The 15,506-nt window shown below is 44.0% G+C and overlaps 1 long non-coding RNA gene and 1 other non-coding gene across 3 annotated transcripts in view; one reads left to right on the forward strand and one right to left on the reverse strand.

Moving 5' to 3' along the window:
• Positions 1 to 528: 528 nt before the first annotated feature.
• The window catches only part of LOC140425192 (uncharacterized), a 97,926-nt gene continuing 82,948 nt past the window's right edge, over positions 529 to 15,506 (reverse strand). The window contains exons 2-4 of one of the 2 annotated variants that reach the window (XR_011947784.1): positions 15,033 to 15,140; positions 8,364 to 8,484; positions 529 to 1,886 (exon numbers count right to left, since the gene is read on the reverse strand). This is a non-coding gene — a long non-coding RNA (uncharacterized lncRNA). Of the gene's footprint in view, positions 2,323 to 8,363; positions 8,485 to 15,032; positions 15,141 to 15,506 lie in introns of both variants that reach the window. The other variant, XR_011947785.1, reaches the window with a different exon arrangement.
• On the forward strand, positions 8,556 to 8,660 carry LOC140425917 (U6 spliceosomal RNA). Its single transcript, XR_011948070.1, has one exon. It is a non-coding gene; the product is annotated as a U6 spliceosomal RNA (small nuclear RNA).

Below are 15,506 nucleotides of genomic sequence, written 5' to 3' on the forward strand. Positions count from 1 at the left end.
ATCAGCACTAAATGTTTTTGTGCTCCAGGGATGAATGGCATTTCTATCCTTACCAGACTTAATAAGGGGATTACTATATAAAAATAATAGTAATACCATGGTATTTTAAACAAGATTCTTCCAGTTTGACAGAGTGATGTGTAGAAGTTAACCTTTACCCTTATTGTAATGCTATCCATGGGAGCAAAGCAATTCACATGCTATAAAAAGGTGCATGATTGGGAGAAAGTCCCCCTCCATAGTGTAACATGAAACTCTTGGCAATCAATGTCTCGTAGCACTATAGAAGAGATAATGTTCAACTGATGACAGAATGCAAACTAAAGAACTAGGATTCATGCAAAGTTGAAAGCATAATTTTGTCACCTCATTCTTAAAGATAGGCTGTGAAAGGAACAACAGTCCTACCTAGCTTTACAAAGACAGGTCAAAGAATCTGATTTCTGACCAAAGTTAACCCATTTGTTCTTTTTTCTCTTTAGTTTTTAGATCACAAAATGACACCGAAAGAATCAATCTGTTGCTGAACCAGCTTTATTATTCTTGTAATGTTAACGCTATACAATTAAAATAAACACAGCAAAAAATTAAATATAAAGGGAACACTTTGTATCTGTCTGTGCTACATATATCCTGCCCTTCTTCCCAATTTCTCTCTCATAGGTCCAATCTAAGCTGCACTAAATTCTCTGATGCCCACTCATTTGCATAATTATCCTCAGCATGGGCGGCACGGTGGCATAGTGGTTAGCACTGCTGCCTCACAGCTCCCGGGTTCAACTCCGGCCTCGGGTGACTGTCTGTGTGGAGTTTGCACTTTCTCCACGTGTCTGCGTGTGTTTCTCCGGGTGCTCCGGTTTCCTCCCACAGTCCAAAGATGTGCATGTTAGGTGGATTAGACATGCTAAATTGCCCCTTAGTGTCCAAAAGGTTAGGTCGAGTTACGGGGATAAAGTGGAGGTGTGGGCTTAAGTAGGGTGCTCTTTCCAAGGGCCGGTGCAGACTTGATGGACCGAATAGCCTCCTTCCGAACTACAGATTCTATGATCCTATGATCAGATGCAGACTCAGATTGATGTAAGGATGTCAAAAAAGCCTGCATTTTCCTCTAAAATTGCTTATATATCCAGTGTTAATTGTATATTAATTTGATGCTTATTTATATTCGGGGTAGGCATTAATTGGGGGTTCACTTGTGGACCTATATATCTCAGAACCCCCCAAGAATGTCACTATGTTTTAATTTAGGTTGATACGTTTCCTTTAAAGCTTTTGTTTTTTCAATGCTTGGGCACTAATGCCCCTTTCAAAGGGGCTCTTGATTGAGTTATTTTGTTTATGGGTTCAACAAGAGTGTGTGTGTATGTGGGGTTTTGAGGTGTATGTTTGTAAAATGTGGCTCTGTAACTAAAAACTTTCCAAGTGTTTTAAAACTAGGCTCTAGTTTTAACCCCCACTGCCCGGCTATCCAATGTTTACCACACGCAGACCAGAAGTTCCCTTCTACAGCATTAATGCTGCCACACTGTCACTACCCTGAGCAGCAGTGATATTTGTACCTGCTTCTTTCAACTAGCATTGGGCACAGGCTCGATTGTGTTTGTGAATCTGTGTCAACGCAGCTCAACTCGAAGGAAGGATCCATCTGAAGGTGTTAAGTTGTTGTCAGATGTTTGTTTGCTTCAGCATCCGTAGCAGATAAGAAGGAAATTGATTTTCTTTAATCCACGTTCCTTTGATCTCAAGCATATGATGAAACAATTGGAAAAGGCATTTCAAGGAAAGGTCTTTTTCCAGCAAAGGGAAAACTTTGAGATGACCTTTTAGACATTGATTTAGATTGTGAAATGATTTAAACATGGAGATAATGTCAAGTGAGTCCAAATCTGGAAGAAATAAATAGTGGTCAAAGCATGGTTAGAACATGGAACTTAACACGAAAAGTTGTGGTGAAGAACATTGAAAAAAAGGACTTCCATTTATTAACTACTGTTCATGACCACTGCCACCTCCAAGAGCTTTGAAGCCAATTAAGTGCTTTTAAGTATTGTCATGGTTGTAAGGTAGAAAACATGGTCATCAATTTGCACGCAGTAAGATCCCACAGACGAAAATGTGATAATGACCAGATATTCTCTGCCAGGTCATCTCTGCTCCTCTTTAAAACACTGCCATAGGACCTTTTACATCCACCCAAGAAGGTGGGCCCTCAGATTAACATTGCATCCAAAAGACAGCACCTCTAGCAGTGTAGCACTCACTGGCACATTATCCTAGATTTCTGGGTTCATCCAAAAGGAAAATTCTACAGATGCTGGAAATCTAAAATAAAAACAGAAAATGCTCAAAGTACTCAGCAGGTCAGCTAGCAACTATGTTTCAAGACAATGGCATTTCATCAGAACAATTCTAAAGCCGCGGTGTACTGGTGGTAGCTGGAGTTGGACATTGATTCCGATGGCAATGCTGATCAGCTCTCGATTTTTGTGATGCAGGAACAATGCATGAGTCAGAATGAAAACACAGCTAAAAATGATCTAATCATTTTCTTGAAAGACATGAAATACAAAAGTTGGTGATGGTGCTAGTCAGTGAGCTATAGGTTGACTTAAATCAGCACTCAGTCATCGGTGTTCTTTTGCAGTCTGAATTGCTCGTGGACCAACATATCAACCCTGGTGAAGTAACAAGTCAAGATTTCATTTTTGTTTTTTTTTGTTTTTCTCTTGTCATGGCTTAAAGGTACTGGCTACTGTTGTGCTTTTACATGAGCAATCTTCCTCACCGACATAGTTTTTGACAAATGGAATGTTCCATAAATGTCAACAGACCATTAGACATTGCTCTCCTGATCAGTTTGTGTTGATCTGCTAGAGTGAATTGAGTCCAGACCCGAGAGAACAATCTGACACCTTATATTAGGCCTCATTTACATCATCATTGGTGAACGTGTTTAAGATTCTAGTAAAGCAGCTACAGAAGAGTGGAGAAGAAGGAAAGATTGTGGAGTAAGTTTACTTTATTCTGGGTAAAACATAGGATTGCCTGTAATTAGAGTCTGGAATTTCATAACACTATAACATGGTTCTTTCACATATTTTCCAGAACATAAGTGAGATAATATTTAATGGGGTTACAATGGCAAGATAGTTGCAACCTGTGTTGTGGGAATCTTGTAGCATGTGGGAGTTCCTGGAAAGTTTCCGTATCTGAGGCAAAAACATGTGTAGGAAATATCTCCAGCTGCATTTATTCAGTATTGAAATGATTGATGCTGAAGTAGTGTAGGAGGCAGTCCGTAGTGTGGGAGGCAGTCTACTTTATATGGGAGGTGATGTCAGGATCTTACAGAGGATTCCAGTTTTGATTGTGAGGGTCCAGTATTTGTCTCCCTATTTCACCTCAGTGCATGGAAAGCTGTCCTTCCTTTTCTCCGCCTCAAATTTTTTCTCAGTTATTGAAACATTTGGGAACCTTCCATCACCTTAATTTTTCATGGTGTGGAGATGCCGGCGTTGGACTGGGATAGGCACAGTAAGAAGTCTTACAACACCAGGTTAAAGTCCAACAGGTTTGTTTAAAATCACTAGCTTTCGGAGATTCACCTGAGGAAGCAGCTGCACTCCGAAAGCTAGTGATTCGAAACAAACCTGTTGGACTATAACCTGGTGTTGGAAGACTTCTTACTTAATTTTCCACTAAGAACAATCAACCAATGTTAGCTTTTAAATTTAAGCACTGGCAGTGTCCTGAGGGGGTAGAAAGATTTAACAAGATATATTTCAGGCCTCATAACAAGTTTGTCTGTTTGAAATGGAGGGCAGAAGAGGAAGGGAGAAACTTGCTTTTTGATTGTGCATCACATCGCTTTATCTCGAATTATCACCTATGTTTTCTGACATGGTCAACAGGGTTTGTTAAATGTATTAAACTTGCAGATACAATCTGGTAGAATCAACAGTTAATTGCAGAGCCACCAGGTGTCAGGTATGTGGCAGTACAGGGTGATTAACAAGAAATTGTTATTAATATGAGATCTCATATTTCCACCAAATGGACAGAAATTTAGTGAAACCTATCTGTTTGCATTGGGTAGGAAGCCCGACTGTTGCTTGGGCACGATTTGCTATGACCTTTTAACTCTGCCAGTTGTAGCAACCTACCTGATTAAAGGGTGGGGGTGTGATGATGACCCACATCTGTCAATGGAAAGATTCCTTTTTGGAAGGATTCCAGTAGAGGCCCTAATAGCTCCAAAACCGATCTATCAGTGAATGTAGCAACTAGAAGAATGATTACGTAATGTGGGAAGGCTCCTCCATTTCTGCTCCACAGTTACCTGACCCTATCCTGGACGTCATGCTGCGGACTATGAGGACCTGCAGAGAAGTACTGTTCCATGTGGGTGGAAGGGAGAGGCTAGCCTCAGAAACCAACTAGATATAAGTATTTTACATAAGAGTCTCATCCACCATCCATGTGAAACCTGATTTTAAATAACTGAAACGGACTTTAAAAAACACATAACACCATTTACTAGTTATATCGGTGTCAGTATCTCAGCAAATTACAAAGAAAATCAGAGGCCTTTAAAAGGTATCTGTTAGTGTTCATGTGGCCAAAAAAAATACATTAACTTTAAGAGACTCTTCAAAGGCACATAAAAGAGCATGATCAGCAGGAACATTTGGGCAGCATGGCAGTACAGTGGTTAGCACTGTTGCTTCACAGCACCAGGGACCCGGATTCGATTCCCGACTTAGGTCACTGTCTGTGCGGAGTTTGCACGTTCTCCCTGTGTCTGTGTGGGTTTCCTCCGGGTGCAACGGTTTCCACCTACAGTCCAAAGATGTGTGGGTTAGGTGGATTGGATAACGCTAAATTGTCACGTAGTGTCCAAATGTTAGGTGGGGTTGCTGGGATGAAGGTGCGAGGTTAGGTAGGGTTAAGGGGCCGGTGTGGACTCGATGGGCCAAATGGCCTCCTTCTGCATTGTAAATGTTATCATCTATGATCCTTTGAGTCTGGACAATTTCTTTCCCAATTTCAAGCACAACCTCGTGGAGTCTCCAGGCTAGGATATATTTAGAATGAAATGTTTTGACTAGCTCAGTGATTTTTATATATAATAGATATGTTATTTGCCATGTAAGGTGGCTCAAGTATGAATAATTTATGAGAGCAAAACTGTACACAGTAATCCAGATGCAGCCTCACCAATGCTTTATGCAGTTGCAGCAACACTTCCCTACTTTTATACTCTTACCTCTTTAACTATAAAGGCCAAAATTCCATTTGCCTTCATTATTACCTCCTGGACCTTCATGCAAGTTTTCAGTGATTCATGCACAATGACACCCAGATCCCTCTGCACCAAAGCACTCTGAATTTCTCTCCATTCAGATAATAAGTTGCCTTTCACTTTTTGCGACCAAAATGGGTAACCTCACACTTACCCACGTTAAACTCCACCTGCCAAATTTTGGACCACTCACCTAATCTATCCACATCCATTTGTAAATTTCTTGTTTCCTCATTGCAACTTACTATCCCACATATTTTAATGCCATCTACAAATCTGGTTATAGTATCTTCTATCCCTACATCCAAGTCATTAATATATATTGTAAATAGTTGGGGCCCGAGGACCGAACCCTGTGCCACCCCACTAGTTACATCTTGCCAACGGGAAAAACACCCATTTATCACAACTCTCTGCCTTTTGTTGGTTAGCCAGTCTTCTATCCAAGCTAATAAATTATCCCTAATCCCATGTGATCTTACCTTGTGTATTAACCTTTTGTGCAGCACCTTATCAAATGCATTATGGAAGTCCAGTTATACTACATGTACCGGATGTCCATTATCCACTTGGCTTGTTGCATCTTCGAAAACTCTAGCAAATTATTCAAACCCTTCATAAAACCATGTTGACTCTGATGGATTGTGTTTTGACTTTCTAAATGTCCCGTTATTACTTCCTTCATAATGGAGTCTAACAATTTCCAATAACAGATGTTAAACTAAATCGTCTATAGTTTTCTACTTTCTGCCTCCCTCCCTTTTTGAATAAGGCTGTTAGATTTGCATTTATCTAATTCCCTGGAACCTTGAATTGAGGTTCATTCATCTATAATGTGTCTCAGGCCTCACACACTGGGCTGGATTCTCCGCAGCCCCGCGCCGTAATTGCGTTCGGCGCAGGGGCGGAGAATCGATGTTCCCGACCGAATGGGGCCCGGCGCCGCTCCGGCCAGAGAATCGCTTGTCCGCGAAATATGCCGTGTGGCTGGGGGGCCATTGCCAGAGGCCCTCCCAGCGATAATCCGATCCCGACCGGCCGAGTTTCCGATGGCATGGAACTAATATGGTATGGCAGGTCGGGACTCTCGTGCGACGGCTGCGGACTCAGTCCACGGCTGCCCTGGTGGGGGGCGGGGGGGGGTCAAGCACTGGGGGGGGGCCTTATGGGCGGCCGGGGCAGCGATCGGGCCAGTCCGATGCAGCGGTGCGCGGCCGATTGGGGAGGCCTTGTTCGTTGGTCTTGGCCCGCGGTCCGAGTCCGCCATCGTGCCGTGCGCATGCACGGACTCGGAACCGGAAGTGCGGGAGCCCGTATCCGCAACCAAAGCTGCGTGGAGCTCCCCGGGTCCCTGCCAGCCCCTCGAAGGTAAGTGAATCGACCTTTATTTTTCGCAGGAAACTGGGGAGTGAAACGCCAGAGTGGGGACATTGCCCCATTTGTGGAAAATCCGGCCCATTATATTTGTATAAAATATATACATGAAATGAAATGAAAATCGATTATTGTCACAAGTCAGCTTCAAATGAAGTTACTGTGAAAAGCCCCTAGTCGGCACATTCCAGCAGCTACTTCTTAAAATTTTAAAAGTGGACAATGACTCAAGTTATGTCTGACTGTGACCCTCGATCAATAAGAAATATTTGGCAGTATCGCAGAATCTTGCACCTGTTATCTCTGAAAATACTCTAGCAACCCTTTTGAGTTGCAGAGATCAAACTGAAAGGAGATTATCCAAAGGTTAGCTTCATTTCATAAGCCATGACCGGCCACCAATGTCTACGAGTCTACTAGTCTAAGCAAAATTGGATCACGTCAAAATTGAAGCGTTGGGAAGCACTTACTGATTTGTTACTGATTATTGTTTATTGTTGGTGTAAATTTGGGAGAAATGTGAAAAAGAAGGAGAATAAAAAATATTTAAAAAAATAATAATAAGCAGTAACGTATACAATGTCAATCCCCATATCAACAACAACAATCCCATCCTCCCACCAAACACCCAAGCATGAGCCCGCATGTTAACATAAACAAATAACTAAAAGGAATTAGGAATCATCCATAGTCACCATTAAGACATACAATCCCCCTCCCCGCAACCCTCCCAACAACCCCCCCCAATGTTCGATGTTATCCAATTCTTGAAAGTGCATAATGAATAACGCCCATGAATTGTAGAACCCCTCCATCCTTCCCCTAAGTTCAAATTTAACCTTCTCAAGAGTCAAGAATTCCAACAGGTCCCCCCGCCACGCCAGGGCACAGGGTGCAGAGGTTGCTCTCCATCCCAACAGGATCCGCCTTCAGGCGATCAATGATGTGAAGGCTACAACATCTGCCTCCGCGCCCGTTTCCAACCCCAGCTGGTCCGACACCCCAAATATGGCCTCCCGAGGGCTCGGGTCCAGTTTCACGTGCACCACTTTAGAGATTCCCCTAAAAACCTCCTTCAAGTAATCCTCCAACTTTGGATAGGACCAAAACATATGAACGTGATTCACGGAGCTGCCCCCACAACGTTCACACACATCTTCTGCCCCCTAAAGAGCCGGCTCATCCTCGCCCTTGTGAGGTGTGCTCTGTATACCACCTTCAGCTGTATCAGCCCCAACCTCGCGCACAACGTGGAGGTGTTCACTCTCCGGAGCACCTCACACCAGAACCCTTCCTCCATACCCTCTCCCAACTCTTCCTCCCACTTTGCTTTGATCCCTTCCAGTGGTGCCTTCTTCTCTTCCAAAATAGCCTCTTAAACCGCCGATTTTACCCCCTTCTCCAGTCCCCCTGTCGTCAGCATCTTCTCCAGCAATGTGGAGGCCGGCTCCACCAGGAGGTTCAGTATCTCCTTCCTGGCAAAATCTCGAACCTGCATGTATCTAAATATTTACCCCTGCTCCAGCCCACACTTCACACCCAACTCCTTCAATCCTGCAAAGCAACCCCCAAGAAACAAATCTTTTAGTGTCTTAATCCCCTTCTCCTCCCAATGTTCTTTGATTTAATGTAATTAATACTCAAATTAAATTTTGTGCCAATAGTGATATTGTAGAGTATCTCTCACTTGTATCTTCTTGTTTGTGCTTCAAGATGAAGATGACCATGTTGTTCATCTGGGCTGTTTTATAGGGTTCAGGTGGGTACATAGGTGCCGGCAAAGGCCGAACTGCGACTGGTAGGTTTTCCTGCAACTAGGACATGATACTGCATGTGAGATTGAGTTTAGGCCGAGTTATTGGATCAAGACTTCCTCTTCTTGCATTTCTTCAGCACATTTGCTAAAAGTGCAACACGACAGAGAAACGTAGCATGGCCCTTGTGCAAGAATGACAGTCAAATTTGTGAAGTGTTCTCTCTAATGCTTATGAGAATAACATGAATGTGAGTGATGTACAGAATGTGAGAAAAAGAAATGAACAGTGATTGTATGGGGGCGCACTACAGGCTGTGGGAAAGGGGATGCTTATGAGAAGGAATGATGCAATGTGTTGTTAAAACAGCTAACATCCTGAATACCTCCCTTGAGGGCTGCACTGGCTTTAGCTCATTGCTTATGGTATGTGGAGGAGAACAAAGAATTCCTGGTGTTTTAAACATTTACAATCTATCCTACAAGTAATCTGCATTATTATATGGTTATGGAAATAATGCTACAGATTTATTTTTGCCAACTATGCATTGACTCCATCACACTCCCTGGCAACAGTCTGTAACTGAATCAGATTTTTTTGCAGCCTTGGTGTGAAGTTTGACCACACGATCCAGGTCATCACTGAGACTATCTCCTTACAACATCACCTGATTCCATCCCTGCCTCAGATCACCATGGTGCTGAAACCCTGATTTGTGCTTTTTTTTTTACCTCTCAACATAACTATTCCAATACACTTCTGGCTAGCCTGCCACATTTTGCCCTCTATTAATTTGATGTCATCCAAAACTCTGCTCCTAGCATCCTAACTAATACCAAGTCCTTTTCACTCATCATCCCTGTACTCCCACTGACTCTCGATTAAGCAACATCTCGATTTTAAAAATCCTCAGCCTTGTTTTCAAATCCCTCACCTTGATGAAACTCTGGAATCTCCCCCAGCTCTCCAACTATCTGAGATACCTGCACTCCTCTCATTCTGACCTCATGAGTATGCCAATTTTAATTGCTCCTGTAATTGCCGTGCCTTTAGCTGCCAAGGCCCTAAGCTGATGAGAGCTACAGCGTTAAGAACAACAGGAGCAATGCCAGCAGCAGCACAAGCTGCCTTCTCCTCAGCAGAGTGGATGGGCAAGGCACCTTGGTTCAAAGGAGGTAAGATCCCAACACAGGGACTAAAGCCAGAGGATCAGTTTTCTTGACATATCTGAGCATCGGTGCCTCAGGAGCCAGTCTAATGCAAAAGATCACTGCTGCCACCTGCAGCATCCTGGAACAAGACCTCTTTCCCAATCAATCAGATGGGCACATATTGCCAATGAATGACCAGGTGTCTCGCACTGAAGCATCACCATCATTGCCACCCTGCACAAGAAGAGGATATGATACTCTAGTTGAGGCTGAACCAGTGTTTAATGCAGGTTTGACATAACTTCCTTGTTTTTGTACATTATGCCCGTGCTAATAAAGCAGTATGCTTTATTAACCATTTTCTCAATCTGTCCCGCCACCTTCAATGATTTATGCACTTAGGTCCCTCTGCCCATACACCCTTGAGAATTGTACTTTTTATTTGATGTTGTCTCTACGTTCTGCCTTTGAAAATGAATCAGTTAACACTTCTGTAATAAACTCATCTGCCACTTGCCCACCCATTCCATCAACCTGTCCATGTCAAGGTTCACAATACTTCCAAGTTTTGTATCATTCTCAAATTTTGGTGTATGATGGCACAAAATTGAAGTTGCGAGCCTGTGTTTCCTGAGCAGCTGGGGATGTAAAGTGATTGCAGAGAGAGAGAGAGATGTGCTGTGCAGGCTGAGAAAGTCAGTGTGGGGCTCAGTACCTGTCAAGTGCACCATTTGCCTCCCTGAGATCCTTGGGGCATGGCCTCTGGGTTCAAAGGTCTACATTCCTGTTGTTCACTGTGTCGCCTACTTCTATCCGCACTTACTTGACTGGAGGAGCTGGCCCCCTCCCCCCCGTCCGTGGCAAACATTGTCCATACTGTTCCTCAGATCCTGAGGAGAACCTCCAGTTAAGAGTCCAGGGCACAGGAAGACAACCTTCCCAGCTTTCGCTCTTGATCCTGTTGTTGAAGTCATTACCAGTGCCCCTACCACCTGCAGGTCTATTCCAATAACATACTATCCAATATCCCCTATCTCAGTGTCAAATTGTGCTTTATAACACGCTGGTGAAGTGCCTTGGAATCTTATTACACTAAAGGTGCTGTATCAATTTGAGTCATGATGTTATTGGGTGTCTTTCATTTACTTCAACGTGATGGGGGAAATCTCCACGCCAAATGAAGAGGATATTTTCTCCTACACAGTTTGTAAATATCAGAGGTGAATTTTCCTTCCCCATCATTGCATCATAAAATTGAAAGGGTGCTTAACAGCTTTGTTTTTAAAGTACTTGAGCAATTTCTTTTCTGTTGGGATAGTGATGATTCACGCTAAATTCAGTAAAATGGAATGGCAAGTGACTGAAGGTCAGTCAAGAGCTTGTATTCTGAATAGGCAACAAAGAATGCTTGGTTTTACAGCACAGTAAGATTTTGTCAGAGTCCTTGGGACAATGAATACTATTTGTCACCGCTCTGTATAAAGAAATGGAGCAATGATAAAGCCTTTATTGTTGAAGTTAATATACGGGAAGTACCCTTGAAGGAATGATAGTATTTCAACATGAGTCATCATGATTAGAATCCAGTGGGAAGGTAGCAGAGTTTTTTTAACCAGGTCACAACTGATTGTTTTGCATCCATATATGGGAATAGAGGAGCAGGATGTGGCATATAACATTCTAAATGACTGAACATTATTATACACCTGCTTTCCTTATCAAAGGAAATTCAGCTCGAATTATAATTGTGCTGATCTGCAAGCAAACAAAGAACTGATTGAAGTTATGAAGTGGTAACTTGCTCATCCCAACAAAGAAGCTGCATGTTCTGTGAAAAGAAATCACAGAATGACTCATTACCCTCCACAGCCCCTGCAAAGACTTTTAGCTGGTACAAACACAGGAGTGCTTTGGAACTAATTCATCAGGAATTTGACTGAACTGGATCAGGAGCTAATCAAATCAGTATAAAGTGAACACGGACACCCAATACCCTGTATGACGCTGTCGAGGTTTCAATTACCTCCATTTACTTTCGGGTCATCTAGGATGGAGAATCAAAGTATGTGATCAAACACCAAAGTCCCTCTTGGACACTATTTAAAATCATACCATATGAGGTCATTTCCTTGTCGTACTTCCAAAATGTATTATTTCACATTTTCTGATATTGTATCGCACCTAGATTACACTTACCACCACATTTATTAGTTTATATGCTGCAGCTTTTTATAATCCTCGTTACATACCCCTCAATTTGGTGGCATCAGCAAATTTCAGTATTGCTCCCTCAATTTGTAACTCTAAGTTATTTATGTTTGTGGTAAAAAGCAGCAGAAACAGCACTCACCACATCCTTCCAGTCAAGGGAACAATAGCATAGTGGTGACATTACAGGACTGGTAAGCCAGAGGCTTGGACTAATACTTTAGAGACATGAGTTAAAATCACTCAACTACTGAATCAGTGCTCCTCCATGTTGAATATCACTTGAAAGAAGCGCTCAGGGTAGCAATGCATTCTGGTGAAGGATTTCACCGCCAAGAACTTAAGAACATAAGAATGAAGGAGTAGGCAATTCAGCCTCTTGATCATGACTGATGTTGTCTTGGCCGCAACTCCACTTTCTTGCCTGTCGTGTTGGGTGTTCTGGTTTACAAACCAGGTCAACACGGCTGGAGATGGTGTAACTCTATTTTATTAACAACTCAACTGTAATAACATATTGTAACTTTGGGTACGTGCATTACCAGCTTATCTGTGAATCCTGTCCTATCACTATCTAGGTGAGGCACTCAGCACATGGTAAATGTCTGAGAGGCAGACTGTGAGCTCTGTGCTCTAAGCTGGCTACTGCTAGAATGAACAGGAACTCTGGTGTCCCCTGTCTTTATAGTGCGTGTGCTCTCACTGGTGATTGGCTGCGATGTTGTGTATGCTGGCTGGTCCTACTGCATGTGCATCAGTGTGTCAGTGTGCGTGTGATTGCAGCATGATATGCTAATGTGTATCATGACATCCCCCCTTTTCGCAAAGAATATATGCGTACATGAGAATAAATAAAGTGTAGTAAGTGTGTCTGATCATGTGTGTGCATTATTTACATCAATATGTACATGTGGCTATGCTGTATACACTGGAAGGTGCCAGGTGCAGAGGAAAACTATGTTACACCAAGAACGAAACAAATGCTATTGACAAATGATGAAAAATTCTTAAACAGTACGCAGAACAAGTCAGTGAGTCAAATAGTGCAAGGTTTATAAATCAAGTGTTTGGGGTGGGCGACAAATTCAGGTTGACCGTCAGGGTGGCACACCACTTGTCGTCCGGATCAATGCTGTGCACCGACAGCGGCTGGTGCGTTCGACTCGGGGACAGCTTGTTCTTGTTGATGAAAGCAATGTGGAAAGGCTCCCTGTCCTCAGTGTCACTGGTCTGTATGATATCGGGATCGGACTCGGTGAACGTAGGTAGAATTGCCCGAACATTTCTGCGAGGCTGGTTAAACTGTTGCGGGTTGGCAGGTGAGGTGCTCGACAGCAGGCAGCATAGTGGCCAAGCCTGCCAAACCGTAGGCATTGTCGCGCTTTGGCCGGACATTGCCACTTTAAATGGGTGGAGCCACAGTTTCCGCACGTCATGACGTCAGTGCGTTCGTTGCGCCACCGAGCATGCGCGGTGCGGTCTTGCATAGTGCGCGCCTGTGCATCGCGTTCCTCTGTGTCAACGTCCCCTCTTTTGGCGCGTACAAGCGTGGGAGGCCTCGGAAAGCGCGCGAAACGGCCGCCCTCCTCCGGGCCGTGGGCCGGGAGGTACTCGATCGTCTGGACCCGCTCCGCCTCGTGGGCCCCCTGCCGCGCCGTTTCAGCCACCTGGATGTGTGAATACCGGCTGGTGGCGTTCTCATGCAGGACGCAGGTCTCGATGGCCGTCGCTCGGGTGAGTTGCTTGATTTTAAGGAGCTGCTGGCGCAGGGTGTCCGACATGACCCCAAAAACTATCTGGTCGCGTATAATGGAGTCAGAGGTGGGCCCACAGCCACAGGACTGCGCAAGGTTGCAGAGGTGCCTTAAATAAGACTGGAAAGGTTCATCCTTACCCTGCAGGTGCTGCTGGAACCGGTACCTTTTGAAGCTTTCGTTGACTTCAACGCTGGAGTGTTCATCAAATTTTAGGAGCACCGTCTTGTCTTTGGTTTTGTCCTCGCCGTCCGCGAATGTAAGGGAGTTAAAGATGTGGATGGCGTGTTGCCCTGCTGTGGAGAGAAGAAAGGCAATCTTCCTGGTGTCTAATGCATTCTCAATGTCTGTGGCCTCTAGGAAGAACTGGAAGCGCTGTTTAAAAAGCTTCCAATTCACCCCGAGATTGCCAGCAATGCATAGCGGTGGCGGCGGGTTGATGTTCTCCATGCTGCAGGATGGTGGATTGCTGATAAGTTGCAGGTAGGTCTCACAGGGGCTAGTATGCATCACTCCTGGAACCATGTCGTGTTGGGTGTTCTGGTCTACAAACAGGTCAACACGGCTGGAGATGGTGTAACTCTATTTTATTAACAACTCAATTGTAATAACATACTGTAAGCTTGAGTACGTGCATTACCAGCTTATCTGTGGACCCTGTCCTATCACTATCTAGGTGAGGCACTCAGCACATGGTGAATGTCTGAGAGGCAGGCTGCGAGTTCTGTGCTCTGAGCTGGCTGCTGCTAGAATGAACGGGAACTCTGGTGTCCCCTGTCTTTATAGTGCATGTGCTCTCACTGGTGATTGGCTGCGATGTTGTGTATGCTGGTTGGTCCTACTGTATGTCCATCAGTGTGTCAATGTGTGTGTGATTGCACCATGATATGCTGATGTATATCTTGACATTGCCTGTTGTCCACATTAGTAATTAAAAAGCTGTCTGTCTCATCCTTAAATTTACTCAATGTCCCGGCATCCACCACACTCTGGTGTGGTGAATTCCACAGATGCATGACCCTTTGAGAGAAATAATTTCTCCTTATCTCTGTTTTAAATCTGCTACCCCTTATCCTAAGACTGTGAATTCTTGTTCTAGATTGCCTCACAAGAGGCAACATCCACTCTACTTTGTCAACACCTTTTAACATCTTGTATACCGCAATTAGATCTCCTCTCATTCTTCTAAACTCGAAAGAGTGTAGGCCTAAACTGCTCAACTTATCTTCATAAGATAATCCCTCATCTCTAGAATCGATCTAATGCAGTGCTTTTCAAATCTTTTTGCCCAGGACCCATTTTTACCAATCAGCCATCCTTCACAACCCACAACGGCCGACATTTGCGACTCATGCTGGCCCACCTTTGCAACCCATGCTGGCCCACATTCGCAACCCACACGACCCATGCCGGCCGACCTAGCATGCCTCACCGGCCCACGTTCGCGACGTACACCTCTCAAACTTCACGACCGACCATTTTTGCATACCTTTATGTGACAGCTGAGCCTGCTTGGTCTTCACGATCTCACTTGCTTTTCATTCAATGTTACATTTTTGCAAACGACTTCAGCTGATGCTATAAGTTCTCTCTGCATCTGTTGAAAAAATCAAGAGCTTTTTCCTCGAACACGCCGTGCTTAGTCTTCAAATGCATTTGAAGTTTTGCTCGTTTTAATCTTTAATTTGCCAGTACTTCCCTGCATAAAACACACATGGGTATTGCATCCTGATATGCATTGGCACAATTAATAAACCGATATCTCAAGAAAACTTCTTTATATTGTTTTGTTCCTGATTTTGGCTTCTTCTTAGTGGGTTGTTCACCAGAAGCCATGGAGCTCACACCAGCACTGCTGGCATCTACAAAATGGAGGAATCTCTCTTGCGCCCAGAGCATGTGAGGTCAGTGTACGGGCGTGTGAATTGCTCCCTGCCACCATTTCTAGAGAGAAGACTCCATC

This window comes from Scyliorhinus torazame, chromosome 6, assembly GCF_047496885.1.
Source record: "Scyliorhinus torazame isolate Kashiwa2021f chromosome 6, sScyTor2.1, whole genome shotgun sequence".
Taxonomy (NCBI): domain Eukaryota; kingdom Metazoa; phylum Chordata; class Chondrichthyes; order Carcharhiniformes; family Scyliorhinidae; genus Scyliorhinus; species Scyliorhinus torazame.